We start from the raw sequence: 10,558 nt of genomic DNA, 5'->3' as shown, positions 1-10,558 counted from the left end.
ACTATAAGGAGTTTGAATGTGAACCTACTCTTCCAGATTGCTTCTAAGTTATCTTTGTCAAGGCAGGAGACATTTATTCTACAGTTCGTTGTCTTGATTTATAACTTAAATATTTAGACATAAGTATGTGTGCCTCCATTTGAAATCTTGCCTCTCTGTCCGTCAAATTTTATGCGCCGTCTTGCTCCTGACTCAAAGCCAAAGCTAGAGAAAGAAGTTGGAAATCTGGCACGGTTATATCATTTTACACAACTACGATTCTCTAGCTACACTTTGCAAATCTATGGAAGCTAAAATACAAGCCTTGTGCATTTATCACTGGGACCCTGACCAATACATTGAAAATAAGAGGGGGCTGATCCATATTGTCCTGTCATTTGGGCTTCCTGCCTTTTCTTAGTTTATGAAGAGAAGAAGCAAGATGATTTTCATTAGCCTACCCAGGGACCTGGGAGGCCCAGGCTAGAAATCCCAAAGGCAATAGCTTGCCTATTGATTACCAAAGTCTGGGTTTGTGGTGAAAAAACACATAAATAAATAAAACGACCAGCCAATTATCTAGAGGACTGTCCGCCTTCCTCCACACCCTAGGCATCTGGAAGGAAAGAAAGACTGAAGGGGTGGGGTCAGGATGGTTTTCAGCCTCGAGTTCCCACTCACTGAGTAAACGGACAAACAAAGGGGAAAAAAATAGCTGAAAGCAGGAGTTCGGTGGAAGGGATTTTCACCAGCGCTGCTGGCTGCCAGAAACATGGATGAGACAGGCAGTGTCCCGCGCAGGCACAGTCTCCTCGTTTCCAGCTCGGGCCGGGTCAGAGGGCGCAATCTGAGCAGCGGGCGCTGCCTGCAGCTCCCCTCTTCCCCTACCTTTCACCCGCCGCCTTGCGGGGAGCTGAGGGACGTCGCCCGTTTAAGGGGCGGGGCGCGGCTCCACGTGCTTTCTGCTGAGTGACTGAGCTACAAAAACAGAGGCTGGGGAAGGGGGCGGGGAAGGAGGGAGACAGAACAGGCTTTGACCGATAGTAACCTCCGCTCTCAGCGCAGCCGAATCTATAAAAGGAACTAGTGCCGGCAAAAGCCCGGTAATTCCGAGGGCGAGTGAGTGGGACTAGGACCCACAGAACCAAGCCGATACCTCTCTCCCCGGGCGCAGGTGGGCAGGGCAAGGGGCGCCGCAGGACGAGGGCTACCAGAGCCAATTTCTTGGGGCTCTCTGTTCCTTTCCCCCTTAATTTCCCTCCCTTCTTCGGAAGGGTTTCTCAAGGGGTGGGGAAAAGAGACGAAAACACAAAAGTGGAAAACAGGTAAGAGGCTCTTCAGTGACTTAACGTTATTGTTTTGTTTTGGGGCTGAGGAGGTTTTGGGAGGCGCTAGGTTTTGGGGACTTTAGTCCGAACCCCCATCTCTTGCAATGTAAATGGTGCGGGGGTGGCATAATGCGGGGAGGACGTCCTAGGGACAAGCTCTGGCGACCCGAAGACGCGGCGCTGCTGCGCTCCGGGCTTGCCCTGCGGTGGAGCCCGGGGAGCATCTGTGGGCGTGGAGACCTGGGCACAATGCCTCGGGCTCAGTGGGTTGGGGGGCTCCTGGTCGTGCTGAGGGCGCTGTTGCCGGAATGGGGAGAGTGGCAGGTCCTGCACCGAGCGCTTCCCATTGTTTGGAAGCGCCCGAGTCTGCTAGAAACCCCACTGGCTGCGGGTCAGCGGGCGCCCACCGGGATGAATGCCTACACTTGGTCCCCACTCCGTTCTTAAGGAACTGGGGATCCACCCCGTGCGCCCTCAGGCCGGAGCGGCGCGTTCTCATTCCCTAAGAACTCGATTGGGAGGTGTCCCAAACGGGGTCCCGTGGCGGTATTACTCACTTGAGGCCTCAGGGGCTTTGTTTGACTTGGGGGTCCTGCTTATGGTCTCCTGCGCTCACGCGAGCTGGCGTCCCAGGCGCCTCGGGATGGACGAGTTTTGTTATTTTTAAAAACAAGACTTGGAGAGCCTTCGCAAACCTGGAGCTGAGGTGCCCATTCCCCCTCCACCCAACCCCCCCACATCTTCTTGCCCTTTGCTGCCGGTCTCTTGGGGGCAGCCTAAGACACGGATGGAGAAGCTGGGGCGAGATGGTGCAGAGGAATGACCGAGAGTAACCCCGGCGGGCGGTGCAGAACTGGGAGCTCCGCGGCTGGGCTGGGCTCTGCGGTGGGGGTGGGGAGAGCTGTGCTCCGGCTGCCGGTGGCCTCGAGGGACTGGCCCGCAGCGCCTCCTGGCCTTGTGGCTTGAGAATCCGCCCGGTGGCGGGAGCGGAGCCGGGCTCTGCAAGGCGTTGTCGCTCGCGGGTTCCAACCGAAATCCTGTGAAGAAGGAAACCTGGGAGATCAGGCGAATTCTGGTTGTTTTTTGTTAGAATGTTTCTTGACTCCCAGACCATTGCTATTTTGGAAGGTTCTTGGGGTGTGGGCTACTGCCAGAATTGTGTGTAGGTGCCTCTTTTCAGCACTTATTAGAAAGAAGGAAATAAGATTAAAAAAAGAAAAAAAAGAAAAAAAAGCTGGGGAGGGGGAGAAACTTCTGGCAATGAAGGTAATTGATCCTTATCTTTTACATTATTTATAAAAAAAACCTAAGGCTTTTCAGTGATACTTCACAAAGTGCGTGGGTGGTATTATATGCATTCATATAATAGAGGACAACTTTGATACTTAAAAAAGTCACTTTCTAAGGCCCGAACCTCCCCCCACCCCCGCCCCTTCCAAAGGAACAGCTCACAAAATTTTCCAAGTTCCAGTGCGAAGTTTTACTGGTTCTTTTAACAGTAGTTGGGGACCCAAACCTAAGTTTTGATCTTCTTTTCAGACAAAACTTAAATCTCAACTAAAAGTGCTTAGTTTCTCATCTCCCTTTCATTCCAGCCCTTTTTTCTCATACCTACCACACAAGTAACGGAGGCTTTCTGTTGTTCATATCATTCTGGTGAGACACTTCTCCCAAATCAATGAAAGTGTGAAAGGATGGAGAATGTTAAGGAGGAGAACCACTTCAGATAGTATAATAATTTTCAAGCACAAAATTTCCATTGTCAGCCTGTTCCCCAAATGCACCTATAAAGCATTAATATAATTCATGATAGGGAGAATTTGGAAAACATTGCATACACAGAGCATATCAGTATCAACTTGAGCAAAAGCAGTAGAATCAGAGTGATCAGCCTTAGAGGTGACCCAGTCCGTGTATGTAGTCAGAATAATTCACAAGCCCCCTTTCAAGGACAAGCCATGTATCTAGTATGACATGTTTGTGAAGGAGACACCTGTGATATGTGTCTCCCCTCACATGAGTATTTGAAATCTCAACCCTTAACAAGTATTTTGATTTACATATAAATAGAGGCCTATAATGGATGCTGGACACATTTTGACTTAGGACTCTGTTACAGTTCATGTGAGACAGTGATTAGGATTGGAAAAGGGTGATTGGGACTTGGTTGTTTTCAACCTTGGCTCTAGGAAGCCTCAGTGTTTATATTATTAAACATTAATGAAACTGAATGAAACAATGACACAGCTTTTTATTATCTTCTGCAGTATTTACCTTATATAGAGAGAAGTTGTAATGATTACTCAGTTCAATTTTTTTTTAGGGATCTTCTGTCCCATAAAGCAAGTTGTTATGCTATATCTGTAGTGGTCATACATTGTTAATATCTTATGATTTCAGTTTTTAGCTCTTAAAATAATTAAATGAACATTGCCTTAGATCAGTGGTTCTCAACCTTCCTAATGCTGCGACCCTTTAATATAGCTCCTCATGTTGTGGTGACCCCCAAACACAAAATTATTTTCGTTGCTACTTCATAACTGTAATTTTGCTACTGTTATGAATCGTAATGTAAATATCTGATATGCAGGATGTATTTTCATTGTTACAAATTGAACATAATTAAAGCACAGTGATTAATCACAAAAACAATAATGTAATTATTTATGTGTTTTCCGATGGTCTTAGGCGACCCCTGTGAAAGGGTCGTTCGACCCCCAAAGGGGTCGTGACCCATAGGTGGAGAACCGCTGCCTTAGATTCTTTAATTATGAACCTTTTGGAGATCTAGAAAATACCAATAATCTCAAATCCAAATCCATTTTTATTTACTGTCTGGATACTAAAGAAATAATACATGTATAATGCTCTGTATCGTCAATTACTCCAGCATCAACTTTTAAATGATCTTTCTGAAACTTTGTTTTATTTAACTCTTCTAGAAGAGGGCCTACACTAAAAACTGAGACCCTCTCCATATCTTCATGTGGTGATCATCATAAATGCCAATGTTATTGCAATGTTTATTTAATAAACACTGTTAAATAGTACCATATGCCAAAGCACTGTTCCAAATTCTTTTCTAACACTAACTTAATCTTTACAACAAACTGATTTATTATTCCTATTTTGTGGATTAAAAAACTGAGAGACTAACTAACTTGTCCCTGACCACACGTCTTACAAGTGGCAGAGTTAAGATTTGAATCTAACCAGTGAGCTCCAGTTTTTTAAATCTCATACTAAGCAGTGAGGTCGTACAGTTTCAGCTGCTGCTGGCAGAGGACTTTCCAAGGATGCTCACTGTGTTCTGGTATGTTCGTCTGCTAAGTCCTTATCAGAATCCACAGCCTGTGTCATATTTCCCTTGTTTCTGAGTGGGCCAGCCAAGTTCTCTTCAGCTTATTGGGACATTGGTTGCATAGGGATTGCAACATCATGGAAAGAACAGACAATAAGATTTATTCAACTCAAATTCTTGGTTTAAAATGAAAAATGAACTGTTGCTTCAGCCAAGTATTTGTGAGTAGGTATATGATCTCAAAATGTTTCCCTGTGCAATACACAAAAGATGGAATGACAGAGTATTGGGCTATAAGAGTATGAGGAACAAAAGAGAACCCCTAGTTTAACTGACCATCCTAACTTTGGTGAAAAATTTTTAAAACTTGGTTGTTATACAATACAATTCCTGTCTGTTCTGTCCTTCTTATGTTGTGGACCTTTTTAAAAATTTTTATTATTTTAATCCTCACCTGAGGATATGTTCATTGATTTAAGAGAGAGAAGAAGGTAGGGGGCAGGGAGAGAGAGAGAGAAAAGAGGGAGAGAGAAAGAAACACAAACGTTAGTGTGTGAGCTAAACCCGTAACCTAGGTATGTGCCCTGATCAGGAATTGAACCTGAAACTTTTTGGTGTATGGGGCCACACTTCAACCAACTGAGCGAGCCACCCAGCCAGGGCTGTTGTGGAGCTTTTGAAATGAGCTGTTTCTCTTAACTGCCATTACTGCCTAGGAACCAAATTTAGCCTTTTCTAAAGGCATTTTTCTCTGAAAATAAGTATAGTTTCAAAGTCTGCTTTATAAAAAATGAAATCGGATGGGAAACTTTTAGCCATTAAATTGGTGTAGCAAATTACAAATAAACTCTTGGAAAACATTTCTTCTTGGTAAAAACAGTCACATTGTTGATTTACTGTATGCTGGATGTTTTAAGAATTTTACATGTAATAATTCAGTTCATTCTCAGGAGAACCACATGAGGTGGCTACTGTAATCTTTCTTTGAGGTGTAAACAGGTTAGATAGCCTGATCATGGAGTTTGTAAGTAGTGGAGCTGAGGTTGCATTTCAGGCAGTTTGGTTTCCATGAATTTATCAATATCAGGGTAAGGACCCATCAATATCAAAGTTCTGACGATTGAAGTACCAACAAGAGGCAAAGAGTGAATACCCATTTTCACTTGGATTTTTTTTAAAAACTGGAAATAGTTCCCTGAATACATAACCAGCCTAGATGTTGTTGGAGAGGTACAGTTTAGAAATATTTGAAGCCAGAGAATGAAAATCTCATATTTAAAATTGTTTTCAGATAGAGCCTTCCATTACTCTGCATTCTGTTGAGGTGATAAACTGTATTAAGGAGTGTTTACTCTAACAATGAATGAAAATGCATAAGACTCGGATCCTAAAACAAAATGAACTTTGAAACCCTGTCTTTTTCCACTTTGAAAACCTACTTTAAAACCTGATTTAAATACCATCCTCCTCATAAACTCTTGTGGATTCACTCTTCCTTGCCAACACAGAGTTAAAATTAATTATCCTCTTCTTTTTCACTGCCATAAGATTGGATTACAGCACTGTTCTTGTCATGTATTCAATTGTGTTTCGATACCGTTAACATTTATTTGTCTTCCTCTTAAGTGTATACTTCTCCAGGAGGTGGTCTTTGGTTGTTTCTTCCCAACCCTTAATTCAACCCCTTTGATATAAATGCTGACTTAAACAAGTCAAACAAAGAGAGTGGGAAACTGGTGTTTGTTTTCTGTATTGTAAAAGATGAATTAAAATGATGAGATAATTATAGAAAAATATTAGAAATAGAATTACGTGAGAAGTAACTAGTTTAAGGTTAGGTTTATGACGGAGGAATTTTAGCACACACTTAAATTGTCTAGACCAGCTAACTTTGTAGGACAAACAGTTCTGATTCCATTTAGTTTCACTTCTCTTTTTGAGGCGGCTGCAGTTTGAGAAGCTGTAGTCTGACATTTCACATTTATGCACTTTGATTTGCACATTAATTTATTTTTAAAAGAACGAGATAATTTACTAAGCAATTTACAATTTAAATGTTTTTTAAAGACCAGAATAACCTTTATGCATAGACTATTACGCTCAGCGAAGTAGTCAGAAAAGCTGAGAACCATATGACTTCACCCATATGTGGGATATAAAACTGAAGCTCACAGACAGAGACAGACAACAGCATGGTGGTGACCAGAGGGAAGTGGGTGGGGATAGTAAAGGGTAAAGGGGGCCAATTGTATGCTGATGGAGGATGATTTGGCTTTGGGTGGAGGGCACACAATGCAATATACAGATTATGTTTCCTAGAAAGGTATGACTGAAACCTATATGACCCTATGACCCCATGTCACCCCAATATAAACCTACCCCCAAAAACCCAAATAATCTTCTATGCATAGGGTCTTCTATTCTTTCTCCTTTTCTGTCGCTCTCTCTCTTTGTGCGTGTGTGTATACATATTATATATGTATGTGTGTATATATATAATTCTTATGTAATATATATAAGAGCAATCAGTGGTTGTATTTAGTAGATGAAGATTTTTGACTACCTTGCGAATATGATGAAAGCTATGGGTTCTCCAGAAAAAATATATGTAGGCTTGTAGACTCCACATTTTACATATGATTACAATTTTACATATAATTGTATTTTGCATATAATTCCAGTAACTTACTAAGGAGCCACGTAACCTTAGGCAAGTCATTTTACTTTTCTGAGATTTAGGTTCTTGGTTTATAAAATTAAAGAGGCTGTGGTACTTTTAAGGATCCCTTCAAGCTTTTACATCCTCTAACTCTAGGTCTGTATTTAGCAAATACGGATCCTTTGATTGGAGCTGCCTAGAATTGTGCCTTGAGGGACATTAGTGTAACAGAGTTTGAGAGATAAAGGGGAAACACCCAAGGAATGCATTAGAGCACTCTCGATGGGAATAATGACAGAAGAAAGGAAGATGATGGGGGGAGAGGAAGGAGGAAAGAAAGCTGTTGGAATTGCCTATTTATGTGCATTAGGTGGATGGAGACCGGAATCATAGAACCAGAAGGAAATTCTCATATGAAATGAAAAGGAGTTCGTTCGTCTCAATAAATTTCACTAGAGTGAACGTGATGTAGTGAGACACTGTGAGACGTTGTTCTTATCTTCGACTCACCACTTGGAGAGTCTCTCTGGAATAACTTCTTCATTTGGGCTCTCCATCCTGGATGTCTCCATTTTGGGAGTAGGTTTTACTTCTTATATTTAAATTGCTGTCCTGTTAAGCCAATATGGGATAAAAAGAAAAGCTAACCGAAGACTCCTTCATCCTTTAAGAAACGAATGTTAATTTTCATCCTAGAGTAGTGATTTTCAGCCTTATTCATCTGATGGCCCACAGAAACTAATTCCTAAAATTCTGCAGCACATCAAAAAAAACCTTTTTTTTGTTTGCCAATCTGACAAAAAAAATAGGTATAATTTTTGTTCATTCACATTGGATGTCAACTGTTGCATTGGCTGTTGCCATTTTTTAATTTAACAATCTACGGGAAAAGAGGTCAGTGCCCCTGACTAAATAGTCAGCTATTGCATGCATTAAAAATTCTGAGGCACATGGGTTGAAAATCGCTGTCCTAGAGAATTGGACTAACCTTAAAAGGATATTTCTAAAGATCTCAGAAGACTCATTGCGGATAGGTGGGCAAGACACAAAGCTTTCTAAAGCATTGTCCTAAACTTGTTTCAGAAATCATAATAAATTAGAAGTAGAAGGAAGAAGAAAGGAGAAAAAGGAGCAAGAGGTTTCAGGACTAGGGGTGGAGCATGGGAGGAGAAAGGAGCTGCTAAGTTGTTTGCGTGTCATATCCTTACACTTGCTTTGCAGAATTCCTGTAGGGTGCCAAGTTGGGAATAATTGTTTCTGCCAATAATCAAACCAAGCTTGTTTTCTTTAAGAAGCAAGTCCCCAGGGGTATGGCAGCTTGAGATTGATTTGCTCTGGAATTTAGATGATACAAATCTGACATAAAGGGAGCACTGATGGAGGGAGCAGCCATCCATGGAAAGGCAGAGAGAAAGTGAAGACCCAGACTAATGGGTTTAGATTGGACTGTAGACCCTTTTTCTCTCCCAGAGGTAGGTCCTTGTGATGGAGGCTGCAGTGTATCTTTGCTGGGGTGAGGTGTGACCTCTGATCCTCGAAAAGGGAGGGAAGATAGAATATTAAAAAAATATGTATACATATAAACTACATAAATTAAGTGTGTTAATATACAGAAAATACCATTGAATTTTTCGAAGACTATGTAAAGTACTAGGTGCTGAACAAATGTCAAGACTTTAAGGATCTGCCATCATAATGACCCTTAGCTTGCATTCAAAGCTCTTTGAAATAAGACTTTTTTGACAGCTTTGTCCTTGACTGTAAGAGGCATACTGGAAGGAACTGGTTTTCTCACCAGCGATTAGCACATAGTATGACTCAATAACTTATCACTGAGCCTACCTCTACAGGTTTTCTCTGACTTCTACTTGAAGAACAGCTTCTTGCTGTTTCTTGGCTCCTCCTCGTTTTGGAAACTCACATCCATCTGTGGTTGCTTTTGTTTGCACACTACCCTCTACTCATATTCCTCACTGGCTGCAACGGTGCCCATCGACCACGAGTAGGTGAGGGCTCAGCGTGGACTGGGCCTTCCCCGCATTACCGTGTTTAAGCTTCACTGTGGCCCTGAAATGGGCAGCGTATAGGCCACCCAAGTTATTTAAATTGACTCACATTTTTGTGATCGCCAGTATATTTTTAAAAGTTAATGTTATATTGGTTTTCTAAATTGGAAACTGGTGTCACTTGTCTTGAATAGAAGGTAATTTTTTAAAAAATCAAAATAAAAACCACCTATTTTTTAAAAGTCTGTCTATACAATAAAATTGCCTTCTGAAGGCCCTGCCTGGCTCAGACTTGCTCTTATTTCGTTAAAAAGGGAAATTAGCCTGTGTTAAAGAGGTGTTGAAGGGAAGATCAAGCAAAAACGTTCTCTTTCATGTGATAAAATTTGTACGAAGGCTAAAGAAGTGCTGAAAAGAACAAACTTTTCTCATTCCCTGATTCAGAGTTGAATATTGTGCCTGTCCGTTTCCTAAAATCTAAGTAGTGCTTAAATTCATCTTGTATAACTCTCACATTTGGGGAAATACTGAGTTGGCCCCTTTCTTCAGATGGTGCATCTGATACAGAAAGAAGTTAAATAACATGTTCGTGGTTTACATATTTTGGCAGAGCCAGGGATTCAAACTAGGGTCTGATACCCTAGCTACACACAGTTTTTTAGACTAAGAAGATTATCTAGTGCAGCCTCCTCATCATATATGTGGATGTTTTTTTCTGTTCTGTGGCTCAGAGTGGTAGAATGGGTTGTCCAAATTCACTCCCCAGCTGTCATTGACTGGCAGTTAAAATCTTGACCTTTTGCCTTTTTAATCCAGGCTTGTTTACACCAGAATTTTGGCTAATATTTTAGGGTCCTTTTAGGAGAGAAGTAAGCGATTGTGTCTACAGAAGCCTGTCCATCTCAGCTTAAAATGGACCCTGAAGCCTTGAATATGGACTGGCCTCATGTATTTATTCTTTCTGTTGGTACAATCTGAATAATCTTAAGGGGTTTCTCAACTGAATTTTTTTTCTCTCTCACAAATAAAAGTTGCTCTTTGGCTGTAGATTGGAATTGGAAGGACATCGCCACAGACTTCCCCCCGATGGTTGAGTCTTTCCTAGGAACCGTTTCCTTTAGGCACAAGTACAAAACCTTGTGCTAATTTTGGCCAGTTAAGACTAATTGTGATTCAAGGCAGGATTTTTTTTCTTTTTTTCTTTCTAAAAAATGTTTGTCTTAATTGTAGTAAGGACCTTGATCAAGATAAAGAAAGCCTTTGGTCAAGTAGGGTTTGCAAATTT

The 10,558-nt window shown here is 41.6% G+C and overlaps 1 protein-coding gene across 1 annotated transcript in view; it reads left to right on the top strand.

Moving 5' to 3' along the window:
* The first annotated feature begins 1,094 nt into the window (after positions 1 to 1,094).
* ABCA1 (ATP binding cassette subfamily A member 1) overlaps positions 1,095 to 10,558 on the top strand; it is a 122,345-nt gene continuing 112,881 nt past the window's right edge. Inside the window, exon 1 of the mRNA XM_090274517.1 lies at positions 1,095 to 1,304. The gene's annotated coding sequence lies outside the window, so the exon portion shown is untranslated. The remainder of the gene's footprint in view (positions 1,305 to 10,558) is intronic.

The sequence above is a fragment of the Furipterus horrens genome, unplaced genomic scaffold (assembly GCF_987537825.1).
Source record: "Furipterus horrens unplaced genomic scaffold, mFurHor1.1.pri manual_scaffold_4, whole genome shotgun sequence".
Lineage (NCBI taxonomy): Eukaryota > Metazoa > Chordata > Mammalia > Chiroptera > Furipteridae > Furipterus > Furipterus horrens.
This window is presented reverse-complemented; position numbering and strand designations above follow the sequence as displayed.